Source organism: Ranitomeya imitator, chromosome 9, assembly GCF_032444005.1.
Source record: "Ranitomeya imitator isolate aRanImi1 chromosome 9, aRanImi1.pri, whole genome shotgun sequence".
NCBI lineage: Eukaryota > Metazoa > Chordata > Amphibia > Anura > Dendrobatidae > Ranitomeya > Ranitomeya imitator.
This window is the reverse complement of record NC_091290.1, coordinates 44,062,031-44,086,158: the sequence shown is the minus strand read 5'-3', so window position 1 is coordinate 44,086,158 and position 24,128 is coordinate 44,062,031. Positions and strand designations below refer to the sequence as shown.

At 44.0% G+C, this 24,128-nt stretch overlaps 1 protein-coding gene across 1 annotated transcript in view; it reads right to left on the bottom strand.

Moving 5' to 3' along the window:
- The window catches only part of RASSF7 (Ras association domain family member 7), a 58,619-nt gene that overhangs the window by 33,792 nt on the left and 699 nt on the right, over window positions 1-24,128 (bottom strand). The window lies entirely within an intron of this gene.

The window sequence follows — 24,128 nt, the reverse complement described above, 5'->3', positions numbered from 1 at the left end:
TATCCAATTTTCGGCCATGTCTCAATACCGTCAGTGTTAATCATATCACACCTTGTACATGGAATTTTTCATTTACGGTATTTTACCAGTCCCCAAAAGCCATAATGTTTCTGTTTGTTTTTTCTCCCCTTCAGAAAAGTAAGATGACTTTTCCTTTTTAATGGGATCCCTTCCCTAAAGGATTGGATTGCAATGTCTGTATTGACCTCTGCATCAAGGATTTTTTGTTTCTTCATTTTAAAGTTTTTGGTAAATACTTTTATGCCCAAAAAGACAACAAGGTACCACAATATACAGTAATATTTTATTATGCCTCATAAAAGATACTTTATATCATTAATTTACCTTATATTTATAAATAGGTCTATTATTACAGGACAAATAGTTCCAATTATTAAACAGATTCCCCAAAAACTAAAAAGGTGGCCCTAATGCCACGTTCAATATTCGGCGTGGGCGATAAATGCAGAAGTGGTGGCGAGTTTCTATTCTATTTTTTCTCTGTTCCACGCGTGATATCTTTCAGTCATCTAAAGTAGATTTAATATTCATGTCTACAGCCAAAGTTAAAGGGATCCGGGCACTAGGTTTTTCAGATTGCATAAAATCTATCAGGATCTCCCAATAGTCTGTAGATGAATATGTCACGTCCATGACCAACGTATGGTCCTGTACATTAAAAACGTCCCCGTAACCATGCATACAGGTATTAAGCAAAGCGTGCGTCGTTATTTCAATGGGGAGAGAGGAATAAGACAACGTTGATCTTCTGAGTTGACAAAGGATCTGACGTCCTACATCTGTCATCATGGAGTTGTCCCCGGCATCCATACAAGATCATCAGTAGAGTTGAGCGAATTTTTGAAAATCCAGTTCGGATTACGATCCGCAGCGAATATTGAATTTGCCATATTCGCCGAACGTCATTGGGGGTAGAAATGGCTGAATACGTTCGGACCAGATCTCCAAAACATGAATTCGGCACGAATATGGCAAATTCAGATTCGGCGATCATTTCCGAACAAATTCGCTCATCTCTAATCAGCAGTCAATCCCAATTAGCACCCTAGATACGTCCTATAATCAGTAACCTAATCTGCATTGCCAGTTTAAACCACTTCCTATTCATCACCCCAATCCAGATTGATCCTAAATATAAAAGAGAAACCTATCCAATGATAGGTGCAACCCCTGCACTTATTATTAAGGTTACACCTCTGCCGATATCACAATACATTCTGATGTTGGGGGGGGGGGGGGGGGGGGAGTGGCAGCCGGACAGGACTGGAAATTGTATCCCACATACTGGCCCCACTACTGACCTCATCCCTACAGAGCACATACCAGACTGATAAGAAAGGTACTAGTGGGAAGGTCACTACTCCTCCCCCCACCCAACATGAAAGGCACATATTAACCATTAAACCAAGGCATTATTATGAAGGACGAAAACTTGGCAATGAGCAGCGCTCCCGTGGGAACAGAACACTCAGGAAAATGTATTTTAATAATAACGTTATATAGTGCTCAGCATATGTTCATTATACAGCAGCGCAGTATATACAGAAATTGCACAGAAACACTCTGCATAGAGGTAACTCCGCACTGACCCCATGAAAGGTTTATCTGGAGAACAAAGTGCATAATATTTCTATATAAATATTGGAAGGTATACAGCAAAATACAAAGTTACAGGGCGTGGAAAAACGGATCCATATGTTTTTTTGTTTTTTTTTTCTTACATTGGTTACTACTAGAGTGGAGCGAATTTGTTGGGAATCGGTCGACGAATCTGAATTTGCCATATTCGCGCTGCATTGGTACCCTAGTCGTGCTGAATTTATGTTTGATGATCGGTTCCGAATATATTCGGTAATTTCAACTCCCACTGACTAATGACGTTCGGCGAATAATGCAAAAACAATATTCACAGGCGATCGTAATCGGAACCAGATTTTGAAAAATTCGCTCAACTCTAGTTACTACCATTTGGAACTTGTACATTTTCTGCCAACCAACAGCATCCGCATGACACCGATCATAGAGTACTTGGAAGCAATCTGCCAAAATATTATATATACACAGATATATTATACACACAGTCAAAGGTTTCTTCTTTTTTAGCAGGATTTCACACCCCAACTACTTAAATGCGCATGTAGTTCTTTTATAGACAAGTCCAGCAACAGAGATACAAGTTTTGCAAAAGATTGGAAAAATTGGGCCAAATTTATTGCCGCATATGAAAATCACTCCGGCGCCGGACTGAAGTCAAATTTTGTGAGGTTTTTTTTTTTTTTTTTTAGTCGTAAAATGATCAATCAATTGAAAACATCTAAATACCCCTAACCTTGGCCACAATGGCAAACAATCAAAACACGAAAAAGAAGAAAAAACAAAAAAGATGAACTTGGTGCAAACAAAGTGCAAAATACTAAAAACTGAACAAAAAACAGGCGTAAATGCAATGATGACTCGCACCCTAAGTGTTTGTGCCATTTTTTTTTTTTTTTTTTTGGGGGGGGGGGGGAGGGTCAATAGCTTTTGCTACGCTCTGGGTATGTCAGTGTTCTGGGTTCTCTCACACAGTCTTCTCAATCGGACTTGAACATCCGGAAAAATGCAAGCACAAAATAATATTTAAGAAAAAAGGAAAAATTAAAAAAAGGTTAAAAAAAAAATAAAAATAATAAAAAAAAAAAAAAAATCGCAGGAGATTTTATATAAATATTTTAACAGCTCCCAAGGCTCGGAGACCCCTGTATGATGGGATATTTTTTTACCTCTATCTGTAGAAGAACAGACTGCAGCCATTTATTGTTTGCTATAAATCGGCGCCTTTCTTTCTGACCGACACGTCCCGCTATCTCACTGTCCCAGACTTCCAGCTCCATTGTACAATGCAAACACTTTACCCAAAGCATCAGCGTTTATGGCCCCCAAATGTGCAGCACTGAAGCGAGACCTAATATATGGCTGCCTGCAAAATTCTTCCTATTAACAGAAACTGCGGAGTTCTTCCTCATGCCAACTGGGTATACTGGTGCCAATAGTGTCATTCCCGGTACTAATATTCAGGACTGGTGCCAAGGACCGGATTAGTCACCTCTTCATTCAGATTCCATGAGGGGCAGATATAGTTGCACCAGGGATCTATACAGGACAGGAAAGGGCCCCTGTGCAAGGACAATATATGGGCCCATTACAGCCCAATAACTCTTCATACTGCACAACTCCGCCTGCTTTGGAGGTGGTAGTGGCTCCCAGGCTTTCTAGGCAAGTTCCCACGATCTATAAACAGCCAGCAGAGGGCGCCTCACCGCAAATTAAGCTAAATATAGATCATTGATCTATTTTTAGCCTCATTCCCTGGGGTTTTGCAGCGAGGAGCAGCCTGCATTAGCACAGCTCCTTGCTGCAAAATGTTTTAACCCCTTCAGAAGGATTTACATCGTTGGACGTTACAGATCTGCGGAGGGTAAGTATATTGTTGGTTTATTATGTTTTTTCTTTCACAGAACGAGGGTCTTCAGTGACTGGATTGGGCGTAGAATAAAATACTCCAACAACCATTGTTTTTATTTCATTAAAATAATTTTAAATAATGTGTTTGTGTTTTATTTAACCCTTTCATTCAATTGGATTAATAATGGATAGGTGTCATAACTGACGCCACTCCATTATTAGGCTTAATGTCACCTTACAATAGCAAGGTGGCATTAACCCTTCATTACCCCATATCCCACCGCTACACGGGAATGGGAAGAGAGTGGCCAAGTGCCAGAATAGGCGCATCTTCCAGATGTGCCTTTTCTGGGGTGGCTGGGGGCAGATATTTTTAGCCAGGGGGGGGCCAATAACCGTGGACCCTCTCCAGGCTATTAATATCTGCCCTCAGTCACTGGCTTTACTACTCTGGCGGTGAAAATTGCGCGGGAGCCCACGCCAATTTTTTCCGCCATTTAACCCTTTATTTTAAGAGCTAGAACGGCCAAATTTTGCAGATACACACTACTGACATTAGTAGTGTGGAATCTGCAAAAAAAATGGAGAGAAGACATGGTTTACTGTATGTAAACCATGTCTCAAATCATGTCGGGTTTTAGGAAGGAGAAAGAAAAAGCCGGTAATTGAATTACCGGCTTTCAAGCTGTATAGCGCTGGAATAAATATTAATATATATACATATATGTGTCTAATGACATATATATATATATATATATATATATATATATATATATATATATATATATATATATATATATATATATATATATATATATACACACACAGTATATATATATATTTTTTTTCTTTTTGGGACACATGGATCATTTCTATAGCGGTATGTTGGTTTTGCAAGCCTGCGAGAAAACCACGCAGTACGGATGCCATACGGATTACATACGGAGGATGCCATGCGCAAAAAACGCTGACACACCCTGCCTAGGGAGGAGCTACGGACCACTATTTTCGGGACTTTTCAGCGTATTACGGCCGTAATATACGGACCGTATTTTCATACGCTGAGTGTGAAGCCGGCCTACCCCTGATTCGTTAGTAGGGATCCATGCGGAATGACAACAGAAAATCTGCAGCAGCAAAAAAAAGACTTTTCAGAAAACATTTCTAAAAATCTCATCCACTTAGCTGGCAAAGGACTCATTCACACGAGAAGTTTATTTTCATCAAAGTAAATAAATAATAATCGGATTTTATCATTGTGATGGATCCAATTTCCATATATTTTTTTTTTCCATCGTGGAGTTTTTTTTTTATTTTTGTATCCGAGAAAAACCAAAAGGGGGGGAAAAAAAAAATCCAAAATTCTGCTGGCATTCTGAGGGGTGCAATTCACGACTCATAAAAAGGACCAGTATGCCCAGACCCAAATATACAACCTCATGTCTGTCTATGGTCTGTCCGGGCACTGCGGTCCATATAGAAACTGTGAAAAACACCCATCTGAACCAAACCTCCACATCACAGTCTGATTATTCAGATCAGAGTGGCATCAGTTTTCTGGTACGATGGAGAGAGGGAAAAATAAAAATAAAGTTTCTCCACGTTTTCATTTTGCCAGTCCGTGAATATTGGGCTGCACTCAGATGTCATCTGAGTGCGGTCGGATTTTTTTTTTTCCATAGATGAGCATCGACTATTTTGATCCAACAGTAAAATTGGATGTCTCCAATTTTTTCAGCGTACTACTCTGTTCAAGGGGTAAAAAAAAATAAAACATATTGAACATATACACAACCCCATAGAATTTAATGGGTACAGGTGCTATCTGGGAAAACTACAGATAACTCATCCAAGAAAATCAGTCATGTCCATGCACCCTAAATGCAACGATTCATGGCGTGACCTTATGAAGGTCCACAAAACATTCTATGAAACGTCGATCCTCCCTTCTGTGTGTGTGTTTTTTAACAACTTATTCAATGCAAAAAAAAAGAAAATAAGACTACAAATATAAATGTGAGGTGTGTTTTCTCGCTCTCTGGGCGCGATGCACCTGTAGGTAGGTCGCCTCATTCCGTGCATCAGAGCAGATCATGATGAAAGGCTGGGAGGGAGACCATGGACCTGGACTATAAAGGGACTTCTGACTTTGATCTGCAGGTGTGACGGCTGCAGTGAAGGGAGAAGAGGACTCATTATAGGGACTCAGGAGACCAGCCCTTTTACTTCAAAATCCACCGCTATCATGCACCATACTCCGACTCTCCTACTGATTGCTGCTAAATAAGAGCAGAAATGGGAATATCTAAAGGTACCGTCACATTAAGCGACGCTGCAGCGATATAGACAACGATGCCGATCGCTGCAGCGTCGCTGTTTGGTCGCTGGAGAGCTGTCACACAGACCGCTCTCCAGCGACCAACGATGCCGAAGTCCCCGGTAACCAGGGTAAACATCGAGTTACTAAGGCTACGTTCACATTTGCGTTGTGCGATGTTGCGTCGGCAACGCAACGCACAACAACGCACGCTAAAACGCATAGTTTTGCGACGCATGCGTCCTTTTTTGCCGAATTTTGGACGCAAAAAAAATGCATCTTGCTGCGTCCTCTGCACCCTAACGCTTGCGGCAAAAAAAACGCATGCATCGCAAAACGCATGCAAACGCATGTCCATGCGCCCCCTTGTTAAATATAGGGGCGCATGGGTCGCCGCGGCTGCGCCCGACGCAGCCCGGCAGAACGCAAATGTGAACGTAGCCTTAGCGCAGGGCCGCGCTTAGTAACCCGATGTTTACCCTGGTTACCAGTGTAAATGTAAAAAAAAAAAAAAAAAAAACACTACATAGTTACATTCCTGTCGCGTCCCCCGGCCTCAGCTTCCCTGCACTGTGTAAGCGCTGGCCGGAAAGCAGAGCGGTGACGTCACCGCTGTGCTTTGTTTTACGGGCGGCCGGCGCTGACACTGGGGGACGCAGGGAAGCTGACGCTGAGGAACGTGACAGGAATGTAAGTATGTAGTGTTTGTTTTTTATTTACTTTTACAATGGTAACCAGGGTAAACATCGGGTTACTAAGCGCGGCCCTGCGCTTAGTAACCCGATGTTTACCCTGGTTACCAGTGAAGACATCGCTGGATCGGTGTCACACACGCCGATTCAGCGATGACAGCGGGAGATCCAGCGATTAAATAAAGTTCTGATCATTCCCTACGACCAACGATCTCACAGCAGGATCCTGAGCGTTGGTCGCTGTCACACATAACGATTTCGTTAACGATATCGTTGCTATGTCACAAAAAGCAACGATATCGTTATGTGTGACAGTACCTTTAGTCTTTCAGCCTATACTATACATTCCCATAAGTCAGGTCATTGGTGGGGAATCGCATAGCTGTGGAAGTACTACAAGTTCTACAATTCCCCCCCAAATAAGGGGCACAGGGTTTGTAGATTCATAGCAGTAATGATATACATCATATAATTGTGTATGTATGTATGTATGTATGTATGTATGTATGTATGTATGTATGTATATATATACATACATACATACACACACACGACCGTTCAAAAGTTAGGGTCACCCAGACAATTTTGTGTTTTCCATGATAACTGATACTTGTATTAATCCAATGAGTTGCCAAATGAATTGAAGATCTAGTCCAGACATTGACGAGGTTTGAAAAAAAGATTTTTTTATTTGAAATAATAATTTTCTCCTTCAAACTTTGCTTTCGTCAGAGAATGCTCCCTTTGCAGCAATTCCAGCATTGCAGACCTTTGGCATTCTAGCAGTTAATTTGCTGAGGTAATCTGGAGAACTTTCCCCCCCATGCTTCCTGCAGCCTCTCCACAAGTTGGTTTGGCTTCATGGCATTTTTTGCACAATACGGTCAAGCTGCTCCCACAACAGCTCAATGGGGTTGAGATCTGGTGACTGCGATGGCCGCTCCATTACAGATAGAATACCAGCTGCTGCTTCTTCCCTAAATAGTTCTTGCATAATTTGGAGCTTTGGGTCATTGTCCTGTTGTAGGATGAAATTGGCTCCAATCAAGCGCTGTCCACAGGGTATGGAATGGCGTTGTAAAATGGAGTGAGAGCCTTCCTTATTCAAAATCCCTTTTACCTTGTACAAATCTCCCACTTTACCAGCACCAAAGCAACCCCAGACCATCACATTACCTCCACCATGCTTGACAGATGGCGTCAGGCACTCTTCCAGCATCTTTGTTTTTCATCTCACAAATGTTCTTCTGTGTGATCCAAAACACCTCAAACTTGGATTCGTCTGTCCATAACACTTTTTTCCAATCTTCCTCTGTGCAATGTCTGTGTTCTTTTGCCCTTTTCCTTTTATTAGCCAGTCTCAGATATGACTTTTTCTTTGCCACTCTGCCCTGAAGGCCAGCATCCCGGAGTCGCCTCTTCACTGTAGACATTGACACTGGTGTTTTGCGTGTACTATTTAATGAAGCCGCCAGTTGAGGACCTGTGAGGCGTCGATTTCTCAAACTACAGACTCTAATGTACTTGTCTTGCTGCTCAGTTGTGCAGCGGGGCCTCCCACTTCTCTTCCTACTCTGGATAGAGCCTGTTTGTGCTCTCCTCTGAAGGGTGTAGTACGCACCGTTGTAGGAAATCTTCAGTTTCTTGGCAATTTCTTGCATGGAATAGCCTTCATTTCTAAGAACAAGAATAGACTGTCGAGTTTCACATGAAAGTTCTTTTTTTCTGGCCATTTTGAGAGTTTAATGGAACCAAGTAATGTAATGCTCCAGATTCTCAACTAGCTCAAAGGAAGGTCAGGTTTATAGGTTCTCTAATCAGCCAAACTGTTTTCTGCTGTGCTAACATACTTGCACAAGGATTTTCAAGGGTATTCTAACCATTCATTAGCCTTCTTACTCAGTTAGCAAACACAAATTACTGTAAGAACACTGGAGTGATGGTTGTTGGAAATGGGCCTCCATACACATATGACCATATTGCATTACAAACCAGACGTTTGCAGCTAGAATAGTCATTTACCACATTAACAATGTATAGAGGGTATTTTTGAATCATTTAATGCTAGCTTCATTGGGAAAAAAAACTGTGTTTTTCTTTCAAAAATAAGGAAATTTCTAAGTGACCCTAAACTTTTGAACGGTAGTTTATATATATATATATATATATATATATATATATATATATATATATATATATATATATATATATATATATATATATATATATATATACACGCACACACACTTACACATTTTTTTTTTTAACCCCCATACTGCCAAATGTAAATATTGACTGTGTCTCATCCATTTTATTTAGGGGTTATCTGCGAAAGTTATCCAAATATATACTGTAGTGTGAGCATAAACACTTTCCTCCAATGCGGTCCCTGCCAATGATTGGGGTCAAGGCATCGGCATTCCTTGGTTTGGCTTTGTAGCCCTGCACCCAACAACTCATTGTCCTGATGACATTGATAACTTGAAAAGGAATGGTAAAAAAAAAAGAAAAATCTATATGGGAGCCGGCCTGCATTTGTAAAATCCATCTTCTAAGGCTGTGTGGATTGTCAGCAGTCCTCTGGAAAGAACTTTGCTTGGTGCGACTATCTCAGAGCTCTGATTGGCAGTAATTAGACAGCTTGCAGCATATAAGTCGCATGTCGGGTGCGACTTGTATTGTAGTCTACAGTGAATGTACAATTTGCAACTGGCAACCAGCAAAATAAAATGTAAAACACCTGGAAAGATATGAGACTCCCGTGAGACCATAGGAAATCGTTACACCCAATGCTGCAATATGTCCCTGCGAATTCAGTGTCACCAGTGTCTCTATGTAGCCCCAGCCATAAAGCGCCACTCCAGCAGGGTTTTTTTTATTATTGCAGTGCTGGAGCAGTGCTACTTAGCTCCGTTCTCTACCCCTAGTCTTATACTTACCAGCCGCCATCTTCATCTGTTCTTGGTGCAGATCTGGAGTGGTGCAGTGCTGTTGCGGTGCTTCTTAGCTCCGTTCTCTACCCCTAGTCTTATACTTACCAGCCGCCATCTTCATCTGTTCTTGGTGCAGATCTGGAGTGGTGCAGTGCTGTTGCGGTGCTACTTAGCTCCGTTCTCTGCCCCTAGTCTTATACTTACCAGCCGCCATCTTCATCTGTTCTTGGTGCAGATCTGGAGTGGTGCAGTGCTGTTGCGGTGCTTCTTAGCTCCGTTCTCTACCCCTAGTCTTATACTTACCAGCCGCCATCTTCATCTGTTCTTGGTGCAGAATTGGAGTGGTGCAGTGCTGTTGCGGTGCTACTTAGCTCCGTTCTCTGCCCCTAGTCTTATACTTACCAGCTGCCATCTTCATCTGTTCTTGGCGCAGATCTGGAGTGGTGCAGTGCTGGAATGGTGCTACTTAGCTCCGTTCTCTACCCCTAGTCTTATACTTACCAGCCGCCATCTTCATCTGTTCTTGGCGCAGATCTGGAGTGGTGCAGTGCTGTTGCGGTGCTACTTAGCTCCATTCTCTGCCCCTAGTCTTATACTTACCAGCTGCCATCTTCATCTGTTCTTGGCACAGATCTGGAATGGTGCAACTTAGCTCCGTTCTCTACCCCTAGTCTTATACTTACCAGCTGCCATCTTTATCTGTTCTTGGTGCAGATCTGGAGTGGTGCAGTGCTGTTGCGGTGCTACTTAGCTCCGTTCTCTGCCCCTAGTCTTATACTTACCAGCTGCCATCTTCATCTGTTCTTGGCGCAGATCTGGAGTGGTGCAGTGCTGTTGCGGTGCTACTTAGCTCCGTTCTCTACCCCTAGTCTTATACTTACCAGCCGCCATCTTCATCTGTTCTTGGTGCAGATCTGGAGTGGTGCAGTGCTGGAATGGTGCTACTTAGCTCCGTTCTCTACCCCTAGTCTTATACTTACCAGCTGCCATCTTCATCTGTTCTTGGCGCAGATCTGGAGTGGTGCAGTGCTGTTGCGGTGCTACTTAGCTCCGTTCTCTACCCCTAGTCTTATACTTACCAGCTGCCATCTTCATCTGTTCTTGGCGCAGATCTGGAGTGGTGCAGTGCTGTTGCGGTGCTACTTAGCTCCGTTCTCTACCCCTAGTCTTATACTTACCAGCTGCCATCTTCATCTGTTCTTGGCGCAGATCTGGAGTGGTGCAGTGCTGTTGCGGTGCTACTTAGCTCCGTTCTCTACCCCTAGTCTTATACTTACCAGCCGCCATCTTCATCTGTTCTTGGCGCTGATCTGGAGTGGTGCAGTGCTGGAGCAGTGCTACTTAGCTCCGTTCTCTACCCCTAGTCTTATACTTACCAGCCGCCATCTTCATCCGTTCTTGGCGCTGATCTGGAGTGGTGCATAGATGGAGCGGTGCTACTTAGCTCCGTTCTCTACCCCTAGTCTTATACTTACCAGCCGCCATCTTCATCCGTTCTTGGCGCTGATCTGGAGTGGTGCAGTGCTGGAGCAGTGCTACTTAGCTCCGTTCTCTACCCCTAGTCTTATACTTACCAGCCGCCATCTTCATCTGTTCTTGGCGCTGATCTGGAGTGGTGCAGTGCTGGAGCAGTGCTACTTAGCTCCGTTCTCTACCCCTAGTCTTCTACTTACCAGCCGCCATCTTCATCCGTTCTTGGCGCTGATCTGGAGTGGTGCATAGATGGAGCGGTGCTACTTAGCTCCGTTCTCTACCCCTAGTCTTATACTTACCAGCCGCCATCTTCATCTGTTCTTGGCGCAGATCTGGAGTGGTGGAGTGCTGGAGTGGTGCTACTTTTCTCAGTTCCTTACCCCTAGTCCTACACTTACAAACTGCCGTCTTCATCTGGAAAGTTTTCCGCAGTCTGTGACCTGCCGGATCGCTGCTTGTTGGGTGAGCCGGAAGTCACAACTCAATGTAAGTCTATGAGAGCCAGAACGAGGATCTCATAGACTTACACTGACAGCTTGTGACCATTACCTCTGACTTCCGGTTACGGTGGTGGCGTGGAACCGGAGAGGTACCGGTAAGAGCTGAAGACGGCAGCCGGTAAGTGTAAGTCTAGGGCTGCGTCTGTACAGCGCTGTGCAATATGATGGCGCTACATAAAGATGCATAATAAATAAGATAAATAGCAGTAGGATGCAGCTAGGATGCCATCAGCGAGCTGGCCAAGTTTTTCACTGAACCACAAGTTCATGACTCGGATCAAAATCAGATGTGTCCGCTTTTGCTTTTTTTTACAAAAAAAAACCCACAAATTTGTGAACAGCCCCAATAGACTAGAAAGGATAAACCAAAGCCAGCAGTGGGTCCAACAATACAGCAGTAATGCAGATACTTTCCATCATATGTCTGTTCCTGTGCTGGTTTCACCTGTACAGAGAGAAGAAATGACGCTTGCGCAACCATTTTCAGATCTCCAATGGAAGTCAATAGGAAAAAAGCGGAGAAGTCGCCACCTCTTCATTCAATGTGGCCAAAAATATAAGCTTCATTCTTGGACCAAGGGCATATCCTATGGATAAGAGGTGTGGTGTCTCTTGCCTGCAGCACTGACGTCACGATGACAGCGCTGCAGACAATCACCGAGCTCAGAAATCACCGCTGCAGACAATAACAGTTGTTGGGGTAATGATGGAGGTGCTGGACCCAGGGAGCGTGAGTTAAGCATTTTTTCCCCTTACAACAACTGTATCTGCTGATCAGACAAAACATTGGATCGCACTTGGACCAATGTTATTCTTTGGGGCAATGCACTTGTCAGTTTTTTTTTTTTTACTGGGACCGTATTGGTCCAAGGGGAAAAAAATAGAGTTTTATCTGATACTCGGATCACAATCAGCCATGCAAGTCAATGGAAAACACTGGACTGCACTCGGATGACATGCAAGTGCGGTCCGATTTCCACGGACTGAAATGGAGAAGATGGAGACATTTTTTTCTCCATCTTCTCATCTGAAAGACTTTGATCACACACACAATCAGACAGATTGTGTCGGATGAGAGACTATACATTCGTGAGACCCTAGCCGAATTTCCTAACATATCGCTGCACCCCTATCCCTTCTCTCTGAGGTTCTATTCACACATCGATCCAGACATATGGACAGAGGCTTAGAGTTTGCATGGGGGGGAAGGGTAATACACAGATGTGCAGGGGAGAGGGGAGAAAGCATCTAAAGTTTTAGAGAGAGTAGAGAAAACTCTGTATCAACAAGGAGAAAGCAGATGAAAGAGCAATTCTGGAGCTGTGTCGATATATGATAGCAAGAGAAGACAGCAGTATACACGCCGAGCTGACACCCAACCTGTATTCCTGGGAGGGAAAATCCTTCAAGAGAAAAATATCTGAAACTTGAAATCAGGCTTCAAGCTGCATATCAGAGCAAATGAATGAAGGAATGAAGATTGCAGACAGAAACTTAGTGCAGTTTTATTACCTAAAGGTAATAATTAAAAGGAACCTGTCATTAGATTCCTGCTGACCAAACTTCATATATCCATCTGGTTTTCCAAGTTAGGTTTACTCTGAAATTCTTTTGCGTTTCAAAGTAAAATATACAGTAGGTACAGAAAGTATTCACACCCCTTTACATTTTTCACTCTTAGTTTCATTGCAGCCATTTGGTAAATTCAAAAAAGTAAAAACTTTTCACATTAATGTACACTCTGCACCCCATCGTGACTGAAAAGAACAGAAATGTAGAAATTTTTGCAAATTTAATTAAAAAAACCCTGAAATATCACATGGTCATAAGTATTCAGACCCTTTGCTCAGACGCTCATATTTAAGTCACATGCTGTCCATTTCCTTGTGATCCTCCTTGAGATTGTTCTACTCCTTCATTGGAGTCCATCTGTGTTTAATTAAACTGATAGGACTTGATTAGGAAAGGCGCACACCTGTCTATATAAGACCTCACAGCTCACAGTGCATGTCAGACCAAATGAGAATCATGAGGTCAAAGGACCTGGGCAAAGAGCTCAGAGACAGAATTGTGGCAAGTCACAGATCTGGCCAAGGTTACACAAGAATTTCTGCAGGACTCAAGGTTCATAAGAGCACAGTGGCCTCCATAATCCTTAATGGAAGATGTTTGGGACCACCAGAAGTCTTCCTAGACCTGACCGTCCAGCCAAACCGAGCAATCGTGGGAGAAGAGTCTTGGTGAGAGGTGAAGAAGAACCCCAAGATCACTGTGGCTGAGCTCCAGAGATGCAGTAGGGAGATGGGAGAAAGTTCTACCCAGTTAACTATCACTGCAGCCCTCCACCAGTCGGGCCTTTATGGCCGAGTGGCCCAACGGAAGCCTCTCCTCAGTGCAAGACATATGAAAGCCGCATAGAGTTTACTAAAAAACACATAAAGGACTCCCAGACTGTGAGAAATAAGATTCTCTGGTCTGATGAGATGAAGATAGACCTTTTTGGTGATAATTCTAAGCGGTATGTGTGGAGAAAACCAGGCACTGCTCATCACCTGTCCAATACAATCCCAACAGTGAAACATGGTGGTAGCAGCATCATGCTACGGGGGTGTTTTTCAGCTGCAGGGACAGGACGACTGGTTGTCATTGAAGGAAACATGAATGTGGCCAAGTACAGAGATATCCTGGATGAAAACCTCTTCCAGAGTGCTCCGGACCTCAGACTTGGCCGAATGTTCACCTTCCAACAAGACAACGACCCTAAGCACACAGCTAAAATAACACAGGAGTGGCTTCAGAACAACTCTGTGACCATTCTTGACTGGCCCAGCCAGGGCCCTGACCTAAACCCAATTGAGCATCTCTGGAGAGACCTGAAAATGGCGTCCACCAACGTTCACCATCCAACCTGATGGAACTGGAGAGGATCTGCAAGGAAGAATGGCAGAGGATTCCCAAATCCAGGTGTGAAAAACTTGTATCATTCCCAAGAAGACTCATGGCTGCACTAGCTCAAAGGGGCTTCTACTCAATACGGAGCAAAGGGTCTGAATATTATGACCATGTGATATTTCAGTTTTTCTTTTTTAATAAATTTGCAAAAATTACTAAATTTCTGTTTTTTCAGTCAAGATGGGGTGCAGAGTGTACATTAATGAGAAAAAAATAAACTTTTGTGAATTTACCAAATGGCTGCGATGAAACAAAGAGTGAAAAAATGTAAAGGGGTCTGAATACTTTGCATGCTCACTGCACTTGGCTGCAAACGTTTAGCCAAACTGATCCCCGCTCCCCGCAGTTTGGGCAACATGAACCTAAATACGAGTTCATTACAGATAAGTTGCTGCAAGAAGTGTCTGCCCCTCTTCCTATTAAAGTAAAAATGCACGCTGTGCCTCCTACAGTGTGCATATTTGTGGGGGAGCCAGGAAAGACCGCCGTCAGCTGAACAAGTGTCTCCCTGGCGGCCATGTCATGTGTATGGCTGGCTGGAGAATGAGCTGGATACCGTACACCTGCGCCTGGGATTCTCCATTTACCTGCGGTGCCATGACTACATATAAATAAAGCCGCACACACTATAAGGAGGGACTGCACATTCACATTACCCTGCACAAACAACACAGAAAATGCCCAGTGGCAAATTCAGCCTGTGTAGCCTTATTTCTAAAGACAGTGATTGGCGGGATGAGGAAAAAACAGCTTCCTTGGCTCTGAAGTGGGGGAGTGTGCTCAAGGAGGAATGCTAGGAATTCACCTGGTGCTGAGCTCTGCCATCTCCTCTCCTGGGAGACAGAGAGATAGACATTGGTAATAGAGCAGGAATGATGTGTGGCAAATGTGTGTATCTGTAGAGAGAAGGAAAAAAGAGAGAGAGAAAGGGGAAAAGAGAGAAAGACAGGGGAAAAAGAGAGAGAGAAAGGGGAAAGAGAAAGACGGGAAAAAGAAAGAAAGGGGAAAAAGAGAAAGGGGAAAAAGAGAGAGAGAAAGGGGAAAAAGAAAGAAAGGGGGAAAAGAGGGGAAAAAGAGAAAGACAGGGGAAAAAGAGAAAGAAAGGGGAAAAAGAGAAAGAAAGGGGAAAAAGAGAAAGAAAGGGGAAAAAGAGAAAGAAAGGGGAAAAAGAGAAAGACGGGAAAAAGAGAAAGAAAGGGGGAAAAGAGAAAGAAAGGGGGAAAAGAGAAAGAAAGGGGGAAAAGAGAAAGAGAGGGGGAAAAGAGAAAGAGGGGGAAAAGAGAAAGAGGGGGAAAAGAGAAAGAGGGGGAAAAGAGAAAGAGGGGGAAAAGAGAAAGAAAGGGGAAAAAGAGAAAGAAAGGGGAAAAAGAGAAAGAAAGGGGAAAAAGAGAGAGAAAGGGGAAAAAGAGAGAGAAAGGGGAAAAAGAGAGAGAAAGGGGAAAAAGAGAGAGAAAGGGGAAAAGAGAGAAAGGGGAAAAGAGAGAAAGGGGAAAAGAGAGAAAGGGGAAAAGAGAGAAAGGGGAAAAGAGAGAAAGGGGAAAAGAAACAAAGAAAGGAAAAAAGAGAAAAAAGAAGAAAAATTAAAATGATAAAGAAAGAGGAAAGGAAAAAGAGAAAGAAAGAGGAAAAAAGGAAAAAAAAAAGAAATAAAAAAGGAGAAAGAAAAAAGGTAAAAGAATGAAAGAAAGAGAAAAAAGGAAGAAAACAAGAAAAGATGAAAAAGAAAGAGGAAAAGAGAAAAGGAAAAAGAGAAAGAGAAAAAAAGAGAGAAAGAAAGGTGAAAGAGAAAGAAAAAAGGAAGGAAGTAAGAAAGAAAGGAAAAAGAAAGATGGAAAAAGAGAAACAGGGAAAAAAAAAGAAAGAAAGAAAGAAAATAGGAGTTACCTGACCGATGAACCACTGCAAAAAAACTAAATGATCCCTGCAGGAACACAGTATAATATATAAGTACATTCATTTCCATAGGAACAGAAGGGTACATAAATGTAAAATGTTTTCCGTTTCCCTCTTTCCATCAGTTTTTTTGGTTGGATCAAGAAAATGTATTCCGCACAACTGTTTCCTCTGACACAAAAAACGGAAAGAAACTAATTATATATAACATTGAAGTCTATGGGAAATGGATCAAAATGTGTGGTTTCGATTTTGCATCCATTATAATGGAATCCGTTTGTTTGTTGTTGATAAATATTAGATTTGTTACAAATTGACAAGTGCACGTTGTGAAGAGGCTGATAGTAAACGTGCACTGCGCTTCCTGAAAGTTCCCAATTGCATTATTGCACAGGTGTCAGTCGCCCGGCACGAGCCGAGCTGTTGTGACCTGAGCTGAGCAGCTGGCAAACTGCTCACGTGACCACATGCTTCTATGGCAGGTAACCAGGCCGAAACATGTACAGGTGAGTCTAGTAAGCAGGCAAGAATCTCTCCCTCTGAGCAGGTAGGAATGCATCCTGTAAAACACATTCATGCATATGACTATATGGTATTTATGGACTTTTAATGGTGCATGTTATAGAGAACAGCAGTCATCATTCCTGCATGATCCGATAGTTGGTCAGAGCTGGGGGGAAGCCTGTTTTTTTTTTTTTTTGTATATGAAAAAACGGAAACGACTTTGAACAGTCGTAATAATACTGTGTCCACCCTTGTTAGGGTCAGCGTTTCCATTTTTACCATCAGTGTGGCATACATTTCTCTTGCATGAGAAAGAAAAATTATATATATTTTTTTCATTTATTTGCTATATTCACACATCCATTTAAGTTTTCAAATCCATCAAGACCAAACTTTTTTTTCTTATTCAGGTTTCAAAGGAGATACATTTTCTGACCATTCCGCCCCATTGGCACTTAACAATGGATGCGTTAAAAACCAATGGCATTTTTTGACAGGTACCCATAGATTTCAATGTCCGAGCTTAATTCGCAAAAAAAAGAATGAAAATAGGACATGCACACAACTTATCGGAATGGACACAAAAATCCATTTAAAAAATAGTTCGGTATGTGCAAGTGGGTCCATTAGACTCTATAGGTCAGCAACATGGATGAGAAAAATGGATGTGTGAATGTAGCCCTAAAATGTTAAATGCAGGCAGCACTCTGATGACATTTGAGTTCTATCCATTTTTTATGGAATCTTTGACTTCCATTGGTGTCTGATCTGTAGTAATGATCAAAATAGGATCTGTCAGCAAAAAAAACAACAGGCATATGAACGTCGCCAATGGGTACATTTTCTATCCGCGAAGAACAGGTAGAACACATACATGAACCAGGTCATCTGAATGACACCCCACTCTCGTATTTTTTCGGATCGTCTTAGCTCTCACCCATCATGTCCCTAATTAGGCCGTGTGACATCTGTCTCATGTAGAGAGGGCCGAGAGCGCCGGCCGTGCACTACAGACATCTATACCATGATCATTGCTCTATTGTTTGCATATTGAATTTCACTATGAGCACAATACAACTGATGGTTTACATTCAAGATGTCAAACCTCCGACCACCACCTGCTGCTAAAATCCAACCAGCAATAGAAATGAGGGAGGATGCATCCAAATGATCTACAGGCAAAAAACATGGGGCAACTAAAATTAAACTAAACTATTGGTCAACCACTCTCTGAACCGGGATACAAATGTATTATTAATTACTTGCTCCATACATCCGGTTTAGTAACTCTTGTGACTGTCCAAGGATTCACCAGGGATCACATATACAAGTGGTAACATCAAGAAGAACATGGGACAACTAATATAAAACTAAACTATTGGTCAACCACTCTCTGAACCGGGATATAAATGTATTATTAATTACTTGCTCCATACATCCCGGTTTAGTAACTCTTGTGACTGTCCAAGGATCCAGGAATCACATCCGCACTGATCACAAATACAAGTGGTAACATCAAGGAGAACATGGAACAACTAATATAAAACTAAACTATTGGTCAACCACTCTCTGAACCGGGATACAAATGTATTATTAATTACTTGCTCCATACATCCGGTTTAGTAACTCTTGTGACTGTCCAAGGATTCACCAGGGATCACATATACAAGTGGTAACATCAAGGAGAACATGGGACAACAAATATAAAACTAAACTATTGGTCAACCACTCTCTGAACCGGGATACAAATGTGTCATTAGCTACTTGCTCCATACTCTTTAGGTACAAGGAGCATTTGGTGAGGTTTTTTGATGTTGCAGATTTTCTGCACCCATTAGGCAAATTAGGTTACTTTTTTAGTGCATTTTTATCACTTTGTCTCTTTTTGGTTTATCATATTTTGAATTAGGCTACTTTGTTTTTGATATTTCCTCCTATTTGGCTTGGACAAAACTTTTATTCGTCCAGTCATATGCATTTTTTTCTGTTGATTTTATGCATCCAATTAAAGTCTATGGTGAAAATTTGCACGTAAAACTCAGCGTATCCGCAAGATAAATTAAAACGTTGCAGATTTCAAACAGAAACCGCAGGTCAGTTTAGGCAGTACAACAAAAAAAAATAAAGCAGTGGGCACGAGATTTCTCTTAATCCCATCCCCTATGCTGGAACTATAAGACGCTGATATTTTTTGCACAGAGAAAATACACAGTGTCAAAAACTCCCAAAACTCAACCTTAGGGATGCTTTCTATTGATGCCTATCACTGTCTCGTGACACCCCATGAATCATGTTGGTTAGAGCTCTCTAGACCACGGATCCTCTGCTTGTAAGGCAAGAACACTGGAAAACCTCATGTTAGGAGATTTGTAAATGGCTGGATAAAGTTATATGCAAGATCCAAGTATAATAGAAAAGCAAAATTGCAGTAAAGGGGTCTATGGGCAATACTGTACCTCTACATGTCAAGGTACCATATGGTGGCACACAAGGTTTATGGTGGCGCAGTAAAGGTTTTGTGGCTCAAATGTGTAAAAGTACTTAATGGCTCTACGTTTCATCTTTTTCTCTATTATCACAGTTACTATTTTTAAAAAAAAGGATCAAATATGTTTCATTACATAAGTATTAGTGGCGTATAATGTTGGTTATCAGAAGGACTGATGAACATGGAGCTGCACTTGCTCAGTCGCGATTGCGTATTTGGACATAGAAGTAATGTCTCCATTTTTCCGTTGCCTTCATATGCAAATCAGAGGCATATGGATGTAGGCTCATGTATGGCCTTTAAGTCTCTGCGCAAAACAAGAGTTGCACTACTGGGGCAGATTTACTATTGTGACCGTGCCATGACTTTGGCGGAAGAGGAGATACATTTTGGAGCATTTTGGTGCCAATTGTTGTCTTCAGATTTAGAACAATACATAGTATGTCTGGAAGACTCACCCTGATCCAGGATTGGGGCATGGTGAAAATGTGACAGTGCACCACCCAATAAATCAAGAAGCCAACTAAGACGTAGTAAAGTTAGATAAAAGTGTCTAAAGATGCGCCATCTTCATCATCCAACATAAATCTGATGGAGACCAGAAACGATGAAAGAAAGCTATGGGAGAAGAGGCGATATCCAAGTGCAACATTCGGGAGGATAAGAGATGATGAGGAGGAATGACGATCATCTTGAATTATTGTGCAGGGATTAGGCACAATTCCACTAAGTGCGGGAGGAAATCAAGAGGTTTCAAGACACAATTGTCCAAATTTAGGAAATCTGACCATAACTATTTTGCCTATGATGCTCTGATGTATAAAAGCTCGGAGGCTAAAAGTGCAGAAGAAATTTCTCCTTATTGGACATAAAATGCATTTTGGAGCTGAAACGCGTTGTGCGTCCAATAAAGAAAAACCTTCTTCAGCACGTTTGGCATCAAAGCTTCTAAACATCAGGACGTAGTCAACAAAAGTAGACCGTCTATCATATTTGGACATTCATACAGTGATGAATCTCGAGCAGTTTGCAGACTTTCCAGTTCACACTGTCTAAATATAGGACAGGATTAATAATACTGCCCCCTATGTGTGTGTTAACATGTAAAGAACCTGGCAGATGGTCCGAGTACAGAGATACTAGTGTGACTACCTTCTAAACCACATCAAACCCACACGTAGGAGACATTTTACTGTTCCAATCTGGTCATAAGCGGATCCAAGCAGATAGTGATCCAGAAGAGCATAGTCAAATGATGATCCCATGACCAGGCAGATCTGGCAAAGGGAAGAGTCAGGTAGTGCAACCTCACTCACCCAAGAATGTCACACCACCGGGTGCAGAGACTTCCAGGTATTCTCATAAAAAGTAAGATTTTAAGCTTGTAAAGAAATCTTATGGTGTTGTGAATAGTAAAGGCCATTTCAGATGAGCACAGAATCGCGCATGGACCAGTTCACGTGGCCCATTTTCCACCTGGACCTCAGGTTATTTTCAGATGTGCCGAACTGCACATAACTCACAGGCCCATCTGCGATGCGGAAAGTGCACAGAGCTGCTGACGTGACCGACCCATAAATTATCACAGTCGTCTGGACTCAGCCTTATGTTCACAAAAAATGATCCAACTGCATAAATAATAAGCCTAGTAGTGTTCTGCCTGGTCTTAGCATCGTTCCTGCAGTGCATACCATGTCAGCGTCACAGCATGGTGGCCATACCAGGAATATAAACATTACTTATATAATGCTGGCTGAGGCAACCTCTGTCTGGCATGCCAGGGCATGGAGCTCTGCAGCAGCTGGTGCAATGGCTATAGAGCTTGAGGTCAGCTGCAAGGATTGTAGGGTCCCAGCAGCAGCTCTCCTGCTGACACTTATGGTGCCTTTATCTGTGAATGGAGCTTCCCTGCAGGAGCTCTCCTGCTGACACTCAAAGTGCTTGTATCTGCAAAGCCAAGTGCTCTGCAGCAGCTCTCCTGCTACCCTCATAGTGCCTTTTATCTGTGAATATTAAGGTTCCCTGCAGCAGCTCTCCTGCTGATCCTTGTTGTTCTTGTAACTATGAATGGAGGTTCCCTGCAGAAGCTCTCCTGTTGACCCTTGTTGCTCCTGTACCTATGAATGAAGGTTCCCTGCAGCAGCTCTCCCGCTGACCCTTGTTGTTCCTGTACCTATGAATGGAGGTTCCCTGCAGCAGCTCTCCTTCTGACCCTTGTTGTTCCTGTACCTATGAATGAAGGTTCCCTGCAGCAGCTCTCCCGCTGACCCTTGTTGCTCCTGTACCTATGAATGGAGGTTCCCTGCAGCAGCTCTCCTTCTGACCCTTGTTGTTCCTGTACCTATGAATGGAGGTTCCCTGCAGCAGCTCTCCTTCTGACCCTTGCTGTTCCTGTACCTATGAATGAAGGTTCCTTGCAGCAGCTCTCCCGCTGACCCTTGTTGTTCCTGTACCTATGAATGGAGGTTCCCTGCAGCAGCTCTCCTTCTGACCCTTGTTGTTCCTGTACCTATGAATGGAGGTTCCCTGCAGCAGCTCTCCTTCTGACCCTTGCTGTTCCTGTACCTATGAATGGAGGTTCCCTGCAGCAGTTCTCCCGCTGCCCCTTGTTACTCATGTAACTATGAATGAAGGTTCCCTGCAGCAGCTCTCCTTCTGACCCTTGTTGTTCCTGTACCTATGAATGGAGGTTCCCTGCAGCAGCTCTCCCGCTGACCCTTGTTGTTCCTGTACCTATGAATGGAGGTTCCCTGCAGCAGCTCTCCTTCTGACCCTTGTTGTTCCTGTACCTATGAATGGAGGTTCCCTGCAGCAGCTCTCCTTCTGACCCTTGCTGTTCCTGTACCTATGAATGGAGGTTCCCTGCAGCAGTTCTCCCGCTGCCCCTTGTTACTCATGTAACTATGAATGAAGGTTCCCTGCAGCAGCTCTCCCGCTGACCCTTGTTGTTCCTGTACCTATGAATGGAGGTTCCCTGCAGCAGCTCTCCCGCTGACCCTTGTTGTTCCTGTACCTATGAATGGAGGTTCCCTGCAGCAGCTCTCCCGCTGACCCTTGTTGTTCCTGTACCTATGAATGGAGGTTCCCTGCAGCAGTTCTCCCGCTGACCCTTGTTGTTCCTGTACCTATGAATGAAGGTTCCCTGCAGCAGCTCTCCTTCTGACCCTTGTTGTTCCTGTACCTATGAATGGAGGTTCCCTGCAGCAGCTCTCCCTCTGACCCTTGTTGTTCCTGTACCTATGAATGGAGGTTCCCTGCAGCAGTTCTCCCGCTGCCCCTTGTTACTCCTGTACCTATGAATGGAGGTTCTCTGCAGCAGCTCTCCCGCTGACCCTTGCTGTTCCTGTACCTATGAATGGAGGTTCCCTGCAGCAGTTCTCCCGCTGCCCCTTGTTACTCCTGTACCTATGAATGAAGGTTCCCTGCAGCAGCTCTCCCGCTGACCCTTGTTGTTCCTGTACCTATGAATGGAGGTTCCCTGCAGCAGTTCTCCCGCTGACCCTTGTTGTTCCTGTACCTATGAATGAAGGTTCCCTACAGCAGCTCTCCCGCTGACCCTTGTTGTTCCTGTACCTATGAATGGAGGTTCCCTGCAGCAGTTCTCCCGCTGACCCTTGTTGTTCCTGTACCTATGAATGAAGGTTCCCTGCAGCAGCTCTCCCGCTGACCCTTGCTGTTCCTGTACCTATGAATGAAGGTTCCCTGCAGCAGCTCTCCCGCTGACCCTTGCTGTTCCTGTACCTATGAATGGAGGTTCCCTGCAGCAGCTCTCCCGCTGACCCTTGTTGCTCCTGTACCTATGAATGAAGGTTCCCTGCAGCAGCTCTCCCGCTGACCCTTGCTGTTCCTGTACCTATGAATGAAGGTTCCCTGCAGCAGCTCTCCCGCTGACCCTTGCTGTTCCTGTACCTATGAATGAAGGTTCCCTGCAGCAGCTCTCCTTCTGACCCTTGTTGTTCCTGTACCTATGAATGAAGGTTCCCTGCAGCAGCTCTCCCGCTGACCCTTAATGCTCCTGTACCTATGAATGGACCTCATACTCTGGGTCCTGCAGTGACACCGCCTCGTACTCTGGGTCCTGCAGTGACACCGCCTCGTACTCTGGGTCCTGCAGTGACACCGCCTCATACTCTGGGTCCTGCAGCGACACCGCCTCGTACTCTGGGTCCTACAGCGACACCGCCTCGTACTCTGGGTCCTACAGCGACACCGCCTCGTACTCTGGGTCCTGCAGCGACACCGCCTCATACTCTGGGTCCTGCAGTGACACCGCCTCGTACTCTGGGTCCTACAGCGACACCGCCTCATACTCTGGGTCCTGCAGCGACACCGCCTCATACTCTGGGTCCTGCAGCGACACCGCCTCATACTCTGGGTCCTGCAGCGACACCGCCTCATACTCTGGGTCCTGCAGTGACACCGCCTCATACTCTGGGTCCTGCAGTGACACCGCCTCATACTCTGGGTCCTGCAGTGACACCGCCTCATACTCTGGGTCCTGCAGCGACACCGCCTCGTACTCTGGGTCCTACAGCGACACCGCCTCATACCCTGGGTCCTGCAGTGACACCGCCTCATACTCTGGGTCCTGCAGTGACATCGCCTCGTACTCTGGGTCCTGCAGTGACACCGCCTCGTACTCTGGGTCCTGCAGTGACACCGCCTCGTACTCTGGGTCCTGCAGTGACACCGCCTCGTACTCTGGGTCCTGCAGTGACACCGCCTCGTACTCTGGGTCCTACAGCGACACCGCCTCGTACTCTGGGTCCTGCAGTGACACCGCCTCATACTCTGGGTCCTGCAGTGACACCGCCTCGTACTCTGGGTCCTGCAGCGACACCGCCTCATACTCTGGGTCCTGCAGCGACACCGCCTCGTACTCTGGGTCCTGCAGTGACACCGCCTCGTACT